At 37.1% G+C, this 9,779-nt stretch overlaps 1 pseudogene across 1 annotated transcript in view; it reads left to right on the top strand.

The window, feature by feature from the left end:
• Positions 1 to 1,556: 1,556 nt before the first annotated feature.
• Positions 1,557 to 9,779, top strand: part of LOC144979306 (uncharacterized) — a 29,194-nt pseudogene continuing 20,971 nt past the window's right edge. Inside the window, exons 1-3 of the transcript XR_013646660.1 lie at positions 1,557 to 1,821; positions 4,188 to 4,374; positions 6,063 to 6,279. The product of XR_013646660.1 is annotated as an uncharacterized LOC144979306 (transcript). The remainder of the gene's footprint in view (positions 1,822 to 4,187; positions 4,375 to 6,062; positions 6,280 to 9,779) is intronic.

Genomic DNA, 9,779 nt, shown 5'->3' with positions numbered 1-9,779 from the left:
TATTATTATTATTATTATTATTATTATTATTTATTATTATTATTATTTATCATTATTTTTTTTATTATTTATTATTATTATTATTATTATTATTTTTATTATCATTATTATTTTATTATTATTTATTATTATTTTATTATTATTATTATATTATTATTTATTATTATTATTATTATTATTATTATTATTATTATTTTATTAAATTTTTATTAAATTAATTATTATTATAGGTGATATTACATTGTTGTATTTTTTTGGTTATTAAGGTATATTTTATTTTTGGTTTTCCATTTACATTTTTTCCTCTCCTGTCATTTTGTTGTCATCAAATTGTATGAATTATCGGCAAAGCCAAAATTAAATAAACTTTGAATCTTTGAAATTTTTGTGAATTCAGTGGGGAATTAAAGACAAGAACAAGAGCAGCGGATTGAACTTCATTCATTCTATTGTTAGAAAACAGACAGCTTTGTTTTCCAAGCGGGTTTTAGGGTTTGTTATGAATCGTATGTTTTGATGGTAAAAAGACTGGAGATTGTCCTCAAAAGACGTTATAAACTAAAAATGTAAACTCTTTCATTCCAACAATGTTATAATGTTTACCCAGCGGATTTTAGGGTGTGTCACAATCCCACGTTTTGATTGGTTATAATAAAAGCCCGGGCATAACGCTTCTGTTGATTTTCTTAAATATCATTTGAGTCAACGGTAATCAAATCACCCTTATTCAAGAAAGGTTTTGCAAGTTACCCCTATACCATTCTGTTTACAATAGTTTAAAATTTAAGATTTGCCAGTAATTCTGTGCTCGATGATGAAAATTTAACTTTGGCTTGACGGAACAATGTTTTTCTCCAACACTATTATTTTAAAAGAATAGATTCTGATTTTTCAATCTTTTTTTCTCTTCTTATGTATTCCGCAGGTGTTCAACAACAGACACTTACAAATAAAAGAACTTTCTGAATTTTTTCAAGTCTCTAAGATATAATTTCGAGAACATTTCAGAGTTTGAAAACATCCTTCATCTCAATCGTATGCGCTTTACAACTAACCACGTTGGAATACAATGTGAATAGTTTCGTGACTATCTTCAAGTCCACCCCAACACAAAAACAAAAAAGAGCAAACATCTTTGTGTCTTTAAAAAAGTGATTTAAAAAGTTTTCATTTTCTTTTCTTTCTTTCTTTTTGAGAAGAAAAGAAAAAGGGGAAAAAACCTACACATTACACAGTCCACTGCATAGATATTACTACCTCTCCCTCAGAAAAAAGAAGAACTGAAAATAGCAACAAAACAATGACTTTTTTTGCTTCCCTAAAAAACGGTACGTCTGTATATCGATCATAGGCATATCACTATATGCGTTTGTCTATCTCTTCTTGAGATTCCTAGCGATTGACTTCAATCAACCATTATCAAACCGAGGTCACTCCATTTCGGGTGAATCATCGTTGTCGGGAGGTGAAAATGGAAAAGGAGGGGATTTGAGGACATTGGCCCGGAGACCGGGTGCATCATCCCGAACCTCAAACTTCGAGATCCTGACTTGATGCAGTTTTATAAAAAGATGGATCCAGTCTCCTGTGGAGAAGGTGCATTCGACTGGGTGAGTCTGCGCAACGGCAGTTTTCTATCACCCCAGAGGCCAAAAAGAAATACGGAGATGACATTTCGTGTCGACTGACGCCGTTGAAAAGGATAACGGATTTTGACACTAGGGAAGATTCTGTTGTTCTAGAGGACGTGAAACATGGGAGTATGTTGCAACACGATTTCTATAAAGTGGAGTGTACGGCCAAAGATGGATCCAAATACACGTGAGTTTTTTAAACTAAAAAAAACTGTTTTTTGAACCATCATCTCAAATCGGTAATATGTTCAGGTGGATGTACCAGATGCCAAAAAGTCGAGCAACGGGAAAAGAGAACTTGTTCAAATTTCCAACAGAGAAGTTCAGGAATCTTTTAATTTTTATTCTTTCCACATTCTGAATGTTTTACGAAACATCCTAATAGAAATCATATTTCAGAAAATTATCAGTATCCAGTCCATCTCGCCAGTGTACCGTTTTGTGACGATGGTCACAACTTGGAGTCTGACTTTGGGATGAGGTCCTTGGCCTTCCTTGGTGGGTTAAGAGGTCACCATTACCTTTCTCTTTCCATGTGCTCATGTTTTGCCTTTCTATGTTGCACTCGTTTTTGATCTGAATTGATATTTCTCGGCCCTGGCCCGAACATGAATCTGTAATACTTGTCGTTAAACCAGTACAATTGTCTTCAGTTAAATTCTGATCCCACCACCCTCCACCTCCCCCCCCCCCCCCCCCCCCCCCGCAAAAAAAAAGAACTCTCAATACTAGATATTATTGCTGTGGCGCTTCTGTTATTTTTACAATTATCAATTATTATTATTATTTTTTATATTATTATTATTATTATTATTATTATTATTATTATTATTATTATTATTTATTATTATTATTATTATTATTATTATTATTATTATTGTAAGTATTGATGGTATTTCAATGTTGTATTTTTATGATTATTTATGGTATCATTTTATGCTTTGGTTTCATTTACCTTTTTTTCTCGCTTTCATGTATGTTGTCATCAAATTGTATGGATTATTGATTAAAATCAAAATTATTTTTTTTTTGTCTTATTTTGACTATGGAACTGATACTTATCATAGCAGACCTGCCTACTTGAAATAGGAAAATGTAATCAATAAGTAGTTTCCAGGGTAAATAAAATTTTAACTACCCTTAAAAATCACCAGTTTGTCCTTATAATGCGTGGGGGAAAATATTTTTAACTCTATGTGATAGCTCTGGCACCAGAACTTCGCTTTCAAGAAATGGCATTTAATTAAAAATCTTTAATATATCCACCTCGGGATTTAGCCGTAGTTCTACGGGAATTTTCGTAGTAGTAAGGAGTTCTGTTGTGATGGGTATCATATATATATATATCCTTTCTTTAAAAAATATAGACCGTCTCGCCTTGTGGAGAACGTTGTGCTTATCTGAGTAAATAAAAAAAAAATTGTACGGCGCACAACTCTACTGAAAGATTTGAAAATTAGAAATGTATTTTTTACAGATAGATAAACAGATAACTTGATTTCCTTTTATAATTTAAAGTCAGTTTGAAAGTTCGTTAAGTCAAACAGATATCATAAAAAGTTTACCGACGACACTAACACTCTCAAAATCAACCAATTTCTACACTGTAAAAAGTTGTCAATTTGGCGTTTTTAAGCAAATCGTTGCATTCGAAATAATTTTTTCACTTAATTACTTTAAGGATTTCAGACCTACACTAAGTTTTCAACAGTTTTCATCTATTAATAACATCAAGTATTATTATTGCCCCTTTGATGCTTTCAATGTGATGGTTTCGGGTGGATAATACCCGGGTTTAACTTATGTCCACACCCTCAACTCTATCTGTCCAGTAGAGTCCTTACTTCCGTTGTGTTGTTGATTTAGCGGTCATCCGTGTTGTTATGTAGTAGTGTGTTCTCAATGCGTGTAGTTTGTGTGTGTGTGTGTGCGCGCGCGCGTGTGTGTGTGTGTGTGTGTTGTGTGTGATGTATAGTTGGTATGCGCTTGGCTAAGAAGTTCACAACATTGCCATCCGGAAGTAGAACGAACCAACACACAAAAAATGTGTAACCATGAACTTTTATAGTCTGGTTAATACAGTTTAGTGAGAAGTACTCATAAACGCGGAGTGCAAAAAAAAAAAAAAACAATAACAAAGACCCGAGGACGTTATCTTCGTTATATCTATATCACGCTACTGAAAGGCTCATGATATGTTTGTTTTTTGTTTTTTTGTTTTTTATTTTAATCTTTAACCCTCTCCTTACCGGCCATTTTCAGAATTTTCCCCAAAACTGCACACCCACCCAACACAAAAACAGAAATATCTTACTCGAACAGAAAAGCAACAAGCACATTCTACACATGACACGACAATATGAGCTCTATTACAGAATGTCACGTTTTTATATGAGTAGCTATAGCAAAAAGAAATGAATTCTGGGTGAGAAAAGTGACGATCGTAACAAATGTGACGATTTTCCAATAGGTGGTAAGGAGAAGGTTAAAAAAAGAATCGGCTTCCTTTAGACTGACATAATAGGATATTTTAAACATTATTGTTCAAAACAGCAATTATCAAGCGGGCATCAAGCTGAACCCCGAGGCTGCGCATCGCAAGAATACTGTATCCACCAAGGGACTGGATCTTGACGTCATTATCATTGGCCATGATTCCATGTCTCGCATGGCATGGATGCGACACTTACCTTTGACTCGGGAATACCTGGTCAAAGAACTCAAGGTTATAGAAATGAAGGTAAGAGGTTTCAGCATTGACGCCATCATCATCATCATCATCATCATCATCCATCATCATCATCATCATCATCATCATCATCATCATCATCATCATTATTATTGAAATCGCCGTCATCATTTTATCATCATCATCATCATCATCATCATCATCATCATCATCATCATCATCATCATCATCATCATCATCATCATTATGGTCATTATCATATTTACAATTGTCACCACCGCATAAGCACCAATTTTATAGCCACCATCAAAATGTCAACAACAACACTATCACCACTGCCATCACACACTCATACCCCGCCCGACTAAACGATCACCGCCACACCACCATCATTACCACACCACCAACACCACTACCACACCAGTACCAGTACACCAGTACACCACAACCATTACCACATCGCAACAACTGCCACAACACCAACACCACGCCACCACCACCACTGACACACCCATCACACAACACCACCACAACACTACCACCAGCACCAAACCACCATCTTTTCTACATCACGCACACCATGAGGACATCGCCACACCAACACCAAACAACCACCAAATAACCACCACAACCACCACGCCACTACTACATCAACATCAACACTACACCACCACCGCTACCAGACCACCACCACCGCCGCCGCCATTACCATACCACAACAACTACCACACTACCATCACCATACCACCACCACTACCAAACCTCCACACGTTAACATATTATCACACCACCACAAACCTACCACAACACCACCAGTGCCACACCAACACCACCAACACACCATAACACCTCACTATGACACCATAACATCTCGCCATGTCCCCACCACGACCACACCACAAGCACACCACAACTACCACACCACCACCACAGCATGATACTCCATCAGCTTACCACTATCACACCAACACAACACCACTAACAGATAACGACTTCACTGATACACCACCACGACACTACCACACCACTTTACCACCATCACCATACTCCTACTATCACATCATAATCAACCACCACAACAGCACTACATCATCATCACCTCATCACCATCACCACTATAAAACTTCCACACTACCACAACACCACAATATCACAACCACACCACCACACCACCCCCCCCCCCCCACACACACACACTGAGCACAACACCACCACACCACTCTCATACCACAACACAACTGCCACACCACTCTCATACTACAACACCACAACACCAAACGACAACACCACTCTCACACCATCACAACACTCCCACACCACACCACCACCACTCCCCCCCCCCCCCCCCCCCCCCCACACACACAGACACTGAGCACAACACCACCACACCACTCTCATACCACAACACAACTGCCACACCACTCTCATACTACAACACCACAACACCAAACGACAACACCACTCTCACACCATCACAACACTCCCACACCACCACACCACTCCCACATCACTACCATACCACTAGCGCACCACCCACCACCCCCATACCACACCCACACAACAACCACACCACCACACAACTACAACACCACCATTCAACTACAGCAGCACTAAACCATCCCTACCACTTCCACACAACCACATTACAACGACACAACCAAACCACTACCACACAACCACACCACAACCACTACCATGACCACCACATTTTCATCACCACTGGCGTCATTTCTCTCTAGGGTGAAGCCATCTTGGGTGACGGCACACCTGCCGCCATGTTCCCATTACTCACAGGCAAGAGAGAAGAGGAATTACCAGAGGCCAGAAAAGGTTACCCAAATGCTAAGCCCGTTGACGATTTCCCATGGATATGGACAGATTTTCAGAAAGCTGGGTACGTGACGGCCTGGCAGGAAGATGAACCAAGCTATGCCACATTCCACCTCAGACGGAAAGGTATGCCAAGAAATGTGTGACCGTCCGTGTCGGAACGGTATTGTATCAAAATGAACCGTGTGAATTTGATTAAATTTCAAGTATAATAGCATTAATGTGTTTTCCTGATCAATAAATATAGCACAGTCTTTACTTCTGTTCTCTGAAAAAAAAACACGTTTTAAACAGTGTGGCCAGAGATATCGTTCTTCATATATATATCGATCGATTAAAATGACTCGAATATTGACGAAAACTCTCAAAGCTGGGACACTACAGTTCAGTCACCAGATTGCGAGTTTTTGCCAAGATGAGGGCCCTTTTGATAGAGCAATATTTGAAGGACGATATTTCTGGCCGATTTGTTGTTAATGTGTATGTTCAGAGAATTTCAGTGTAACAATCATTATTATTCCATCCCTATCCCTAAATAGTAACGCGTAGTGATATGTTTACAATAATAATTTGTGACGTCAGATTATTCATAGTTATATTTCACCCAAAAAATTAGTTTCTTTACAATGAGTACCATTTAAATGTTTTTGAAGAGTCTTTCATTCAAAGATGACAAAATTGGAATCGATTGAGGGGTAGAGTATACGATTCTTTCATCTCTTTGTATTTATTAAAGGAGTTATTTTTATCGTGCCCAATAACACAACGAGCTTGCGAGTATTTAAGTTTATTCCACCCCTTCAAGTAGGATTATTAGATATTTTGTAACCAAATGGTATGGTATTATAGTTAGATTTTTAATAAGTGCCGAGTGTTATTCTTCTTTTTCTCAGCTAACCCTCAATGCACAGCTGCAAAAAGTTTGTATGAACCTCTGAAACAATTTTTCTTAATTAAAAAGTATTTTTCGTGAATTTGAAAACAACAGAAAAGGATTTCGCTCAGTACAGCTAAATTAAGATCGATAACAGGTAAGGATCGGAACTCATAGAAGATTTACATTCGTTAAAATGAAATGTCCGGTTAATTGAAACTTAAAAGATATACATACCGTGAAGGAATATGAAGGAACGACTGGCAATTTGTAACTATCAGACATCTACTTTTTATAACTATCAATAAACATTATTGATGAATATAAACGAAAATGAACATTAGCGCTTCCAACATTATTTTGATTGCAAATGTTGAGAAATAGCTTGTGGTTATGCCAAAGAGGATTACATAAATTTAATCTAGACTAGTCAAAAGTAGAAATTCATCAATTTATGATACAGTGTTTCCACAAATATGTACATGTGTTAAACAATAACAACTACAACAACAGCAAATCGAAATACTGGACACATCAATCATCACCTTCTAATGACGAGGATGATGAAAAGGAGATAAAGAACGACTACGGAAAGATTCCGAGCATCACTCTATCCAGTAAAATGTAATTTTCCTCCAGTTTGCGAAGCTTGAAGCATACCTTTCCCAGTCTTCCCTTATTATATACTTTATTGTCTCGTCGGTGACAGTAAATTTTGTATTCTTCCTCTCAATCTTTCCCTCTACTTAAGCCCAATGGCCTCGATTGGATTGCGGGATTGCGCTGGGGGAAGTCAATCAACCGCGTGTCAAAACTCCCTGATTAGACAGTCTGATTTGAAAATTGTTTCTGGTTCGTTTATTTTTACTAAGCAGTATAGTTAGACCTTTGATAAAAGATCAGAATATGCAGTGCTGCTTGATTGAAATCACGAAATCATGTCAGCTTTTACAGTTGCTGAAATTGGAGCCTTGAAGTAGTCAGGGGTCATCAAATGGTAGCGTTATCAAATACAATACAGCTGGGTGCTTCGAGGGAGGCAGCAAACAGTATTTAGCCAGTCTTCATACTCTTTTGTATTTACTCTCGGTATGATATTCTTTACCTTCTAAATGATACAGAGAAGAAAAAATCTCATGGTATCCTTTTAAATCCAGTATCTTCATCACCTGAAAGAATAACAGAGATCCTATGTCCAGAACCCATGCGCCTTTTTCTGCCAGAATTATCAGACTCCATTTCTTTGTCGGATGTATGTTAACGTTCACAAAGCTCCATACATATGTGTATGCTATCCATATCAAATTTGTCTAGGATCCTTCTCCTAGCCGTCCTCTTTAATGACTTATCGATAGATACAAGTCGAGTTCTTTTCGCAGCTTTACGAGAGTGGAACCGATAGAGACTTCGTATCGTATCATATCGCATCGTTCATGAGTATGAGCCTAATATGTTTTTAAAAGTATGACGTGAACTGATAATCACAAACCGGAACTACCGTGTCAGCAAGAGATGTTTTGGAAAAACGATGAATTCATTTCTTACTTTGTGGTGCGTAACTTGTTTACACATTTAACAGTGTAAAATCTCTAATTTTATGACAGCGGTTTTAGAGTAGTTTTTTATAGGTCTTAAAGAAGAAAACTTTTTTTGATATGGCATCAATACAATCCAAAATCTATATTCAGTTAAGACAAATTGATTCAGAATTTGACACAAATATTTACAGCTTTTGATAGAGGGACAACCGAGAAAAAAACAAAAAAACACGCGTCATGAATAATAAATCTGACTATCGTAGGTACTTCTATTCACAATAATTTGTATCTTTGCCTTTCTGCTTGAATGACAATTTGACCCAAAACTAAAAACGTTGGATATGTATTATGCGCACCAAAAGATTATTTATAATTGCCAGTCAGCTGTGTTTTACACCTTTTTCACACCAATAAAATGTGCGAAAATATTCTGCAATCGTTGAATAATTTTTTTTATTCAACGCATACAAATTATTATTTAACGATTACGTATTTACCAATAAATGATAGGGTATTCCAATGAGAGGGGTGGAATAATATACGATTCTTACACTCTTGCCTTTTGGAATACTCTTCAACAGTCGTAATGTCACTTCCTTCCTAATGACGCATGGTAACTTAGTGGCACTGGCTCTAAACTATCGGAACAATGGCGGATGCCCGTATGAAATATTTCTCCGGCGAGCATAAAAGCGTATCCAGAGGGAAAAAAAAACACATAAATTTGATCATGTTTTGACCTTTACACATTCTGATCACAAGACATATGAAAAGTTCTAGCCAGCATGAAGATGATTTTCTTTGTTTAGAACAAGATGGCCGCCGTTGCAGGCGGCGTGACATCAGACTACTGAATCCAATTCCGGACGTGTTCCCAACCGCTGTACGAGCTTGCGAGTGCGCGTTGAAAACAAAGTTCGAGTTCCACCGTGATTTATTATTCCACTCCTCTCATTGGAAAACCCTATCATTTCTTTGCAAATGCGTAATCATTGAAAAGTGCTTTGAAAGTATGGAACAATAATTAATAGTCAATTTTTTTAATGTATGGTGCGTGTTTTCATGTTTTTCTCAGCTGTTCCGCTATCAATATTATGTAAAAAAATATGTCAACCTTTGAATCAATTTGTCTTAACTGAATAGAGATTTTGGACCGTGTTGATACCATATCAAATACATTTTCTTCTTTAAGACCTATAAAAATTACGCTAAAA

This window comes from Berghia stephanieae, chromosome 9 (genome assembly GCF_034508935.2).
Source record: "Berghia stephanieae isolate SIO BIC M18660-M18661 chromosome 9, UCSD_Bste_1.3, whole genome shotgun sequence".
Classification (NCBI taxonomy): domain Eukaryota; kingdom Metazoa; phylum Mollusca; class Gastropoda; order Nudibranchia; family Aeolidiidae; genus Berghia; species Berghia stephanieae.
Note: the sequence above shows the minus strand (reverse complement) of the source record. Positions and strands in the feature narration are given on the sequence as shown.